General features: G+C 54.3%; 1 pseudogene; it reads left to right on the top strand.

The window, feature by feature from the left end:
* The window catches only part of LOC102418959, a 4,444-nt pseudogene extending 1,552 nt beyond the window's left edge, over positions 1-2,892 (top strand).
* The last annotated feature ends 909 nt before the right edge of the window (positions 2,893-3,801 follow it).

The raw sequence follows: 3,801 nt of genomic DNA, 5'->3' as shown, positions 1-3,801 counted from the left end.
AGACTTGGGAAGGGCAAGGACTAAAATTATCACGCTTCCTCGCTTACATCCTGTTGGTGGGTGCCTGTACCTGAGTCCCCCCTCCTCTCCCCCTACTCGGCTTCCTCTCCTCTCCTTTTCTTCATTTCTCTACCCAAAGACCTCAAGATTCTGCAGGCTAATTCCCTTTCCATCCTGGAGGGAGAGGCCCTGAGGCTGCTCTGTGTGGCTGACAGCAACCCCCCTGCCGAGCTGAGCTGGTTCCGGGGGTCCCCAGGCCTGAACGCCACCCCCCTCTCCAGCACGCGATCCTGGAGCTGCCTCGCGTGGGGCCTGCACAGGAAGGAGAGTTCACCTGCCAAGCTCGGCACACGCTGGGCTCCCACAGGGTCTCTCTCAGCCTCTCCGTGGTCTGTGAGTGGGGAGATCCCAGGGGGCAGGACAGCTGGGTTCTGGGGAGATTAGAGGCACCGCTGACCCTTCTCCTCGCTCCCCACAGACCCGCCGCAGCTGCTGGGACCCTCCTGCTCCTGGGAGGACCAGGGTCTGCACTGCAGCTGCTCCTGCAGGGCCCAGCCGGCCCCCTCCCTGCGCTGGCGGCTGGGGGCGGGGCTGCTGGAGGGGAACCATGGCAACGCCTCCCATGCGGTCACCTCCAGCTCAGAGGGCCCCTGGACCAACAGCTCCCTGAGCCTCCGCGAGGGGCTCAGCCATGACCTCAGACTCACCTGCGAGGCCTGGAATGTGCAGGGGGCCCAGAGCGTCTCTGTCCTGCTGCTGCCAGGTCAGGGCCTGCTGGGGGCAGAGGCCATGGAGGAAGGAGTGGGTCAAAGAGAGGGTGGGGCTAGGGGAGGGGGCGGTGGCCTGGACAGGAGTGATTGCTAGGACAGGGCCTGCATCTCCTGCCTGACTGAACCCACAGCGGGTTCTGGGAGGAGGGGGAAGAGGAGAGACCGAGTCCCGCGAGTGGGTGTCTCACGCCCCTCTTCTCTGCAGGGAAGGCCGTGCCCCAGGCGGGAGTGGTTCCTGCGGCTCTCGGAGGTGCTGGAGCCCTGGCCCTGCTGTCCCTGTGCTTGTGTCTCCTCTCCTTTTGCAGGTGAGCCTCTGGGGCAGGGAGGCGCAGGGAGCTGTGTGGTAGGGAGCGCCCAGAGATGTCGCTGAATTTCACAAAAACAGACCTTAGTCCATCCAGAGGGGACATTTCTGTGGGGAGAGGGAGTGGCCGCTTTTTCACGGTAACATTTCCATTTAGTTAAAGATCACAGTTCAGTGACCCTAGTTTAGTCACAGAGCTGTACACCCAACACCACATCAATTTAAAGTAGTTTTTTTCATTGGCCCCAAATGAAAACATAGAAACGCTAGCCCTGGCAGGCGTAGCTCAGTGGTTAGAGTGTCAGACTGTGACCGAAGGATCCTGGGTTGATTTCTGATCAAAGGCAGAACCTGGGTTTCAGGTTTGGTCCCTGGCCCTGGTCTGGGCACGTGCGGGAGGCAACCAATTCATGTGTCTCTCTCACATCAGTGTTTCTGTCTATTTCTCTTTTCCGCCCTCTCCCATCCCTCTCTCACTTCTATTTTCACTAAAAATCAATGGAAAAAATATCCTCAGGTGAGGATTAACAAAATAAAATAAAATAGAAACTCCACGTCCATTGATTGTCATCCGCTTTCATCCTCCCCCAGCCCTAGGCAACCACTATTTCTTGTTTCTCCAGATTTGCCCATTCTGATCTTTCATACAAATGCAATTACAAAAAATACATGTTTTTTATGACTGACTTCTTTCATGTAGCCTGAGATTTCCAAGGTTCATGTTCAGCACTGTATTGCTTTTTATTTACAAATATATTCCATGATATGGATGGGGCAAATTTTATTTGTCTGTTCATTCATTGAACATTTGGGTTGCTTGGACTTTTTGGCTATCATGAATTACTCTGATGATGGCTTGTGCACAAGTATCTGTGTGTGAGAGGGGCCTTGGTGATGAACATTCAGTCTTGGCCAAACCCCTGGGCATCCAGGGAGATGGGACCCTCACCTGCATGTCAGGAGGGTTTCCGAGTCTGGCCTCAGGGTCTGGATGCCTCTGTTGTCCCCACAGGAGGCAAGCAGCCAGGAGACCAAAGGTCACGAATGATGAAGAGCCTGTCATGGGCACAGTCACCTGGGTGAGTGACGGGGTGTCTTCTCATGCGGGTTAGGGGAGCCTGGGAATGTACATTCAAGGAGTCCACACTGAGCTCCTGAGCAGTTCCCCACACCCGCTCCTCTGTGGTCAGCTGGACAGGCAACTGGGAGTTGACTCCCCTCCTTCATCTCCCAAAGCCCATGGTCAGCCTCCTGCCTCAGGCCTGCTGATCATTGAGCTCACCTCACCACTCTGATAGGCCCAGGCTGCCAGAACCATCTCCCCAAAACTATTACTTTCTATCCATTGTGGGCATGTTACTTCACCTCCCTTCACCTCGGTTTCCCCATCTGTAAGTGGGGATAAGAGTATCATCCTTACTGGGTGTCTGTGAGGATGAAATGTGATTAGTAGGCCCTCCATATGGTCTAATCAGTTGTAGTATTACAGAATTTTAACTGAAGGGGCAAATAGCTGAGTTTATAAGACAGGTGTGTGGAATAAGAGGATGACTGGAAAACTGTTCCTTCAGCCCAACTTCCCCTCGGGACCATGCTGTCTTATTCTTCTCTGACTCCCTACTCTCCTTCACTCAGGGTTCCAAGCGAAAACTTGGGCTAGACAAGCCCCCAAACCAAGCGCTGCCCACAGAGGGTCCCCCTCTGTCAGAGGAACACTGGGAGGTCTACTATGGCAACCTCAGCTTCCATGGGATGAAGCCATAGGAACCTGAGGACCCGGAGGCCACCAGCAGCATCAACGAGTACTCAGAGATCTAGGAGAAAAGCACATGAGGACTCGCTCAGAGCTCCGTCCTGCCCAGAGGCATCCCAGCCCCTCTGGGGGGAAGAAATCAGGGACTCATTGCTGAAGCATGAGGAGACCTTGTGGCACAATTAAGGTTAACTACTATATGAGCAGAGCAGAAAGAAGACAGGTGACGGGTTTACAGAGATGGGGTCTCAAACGCAGGCTTCAGCACATCCCAAGGCAGCGGCCCCAAACACTGGTCAGTGGACCACTGGTGATCCATGAGGTCCGAAAGGTTGGCGACCACCGTCAAGGCAGTGTCATCACGTGGTGATTCACTTCATGTCTCTGTTGCTCAGTGTCCCTCTGTACAGAGGGCATGCATTGTACTCAAAGCTGGTTGTGTGCAGTAAATAAATCAGCACATAGACATCAACCAAAAGAGGTTCCGTCACAGACGTGCGCCCAGCACTGGCTGGTCTCCTTTTGAACAGGAAGGTCCTGCTGACACGTGATCCTGAAGCCAGGGGAGGGCAGGCACAGTGGACAGGGTAACAGCTTGTTGGTGTCACTTTCCATCCTGGAACGCTTCAGAGCCTCCCCAGGGAAAGGCCACCCTCCTGACTTGGAATTTGGTTCATGAAATAGTTTCTTATCATTTCTCTGGGGTCATCTGGCCTCACTTTTACCTGTTCGTTCTCCCAGCACCTCACGACCACCAGTCCCTCCCTTGTCCCATTTAAGGGCCCCCCGGGGATCTTGCCAACAGTTTGGGGACCATACCCAAAGCTGACCAGGTACTGCATCACCAAACATGGTACAGGGTCCCAGGGCAGGATGAATAGGGAAATGGAGACGGGAAAGTTAAATGAGGCCAGACAGTGTGGGCAATTTGCAGCCAGCTTGTAACTAACAAGCCATTATCTTCTCCAGCCAAA

Source organism: Myotis lucifugus, unplaced genomic scaffold (genome assembly GCF_000147115.1).
Source record: "Myotis lucifugus unplaced genomic scaffold, Myoluc2.0 scaffold_838, whole genome shotgun sequence".
Classification (NCBI taxonomy): domain Eukaryota; kingdom Metazoa; phylum Chordata; class Mammalia; order Chiroptera; family Vespertilionidae; genus Myotis; species Myotis lucifugus.
The sequence above is the reverse complement of the archived record's forward strand: the minus strand, read 5'-3'. Positions and strand labels throughout refer to the sequence as shown.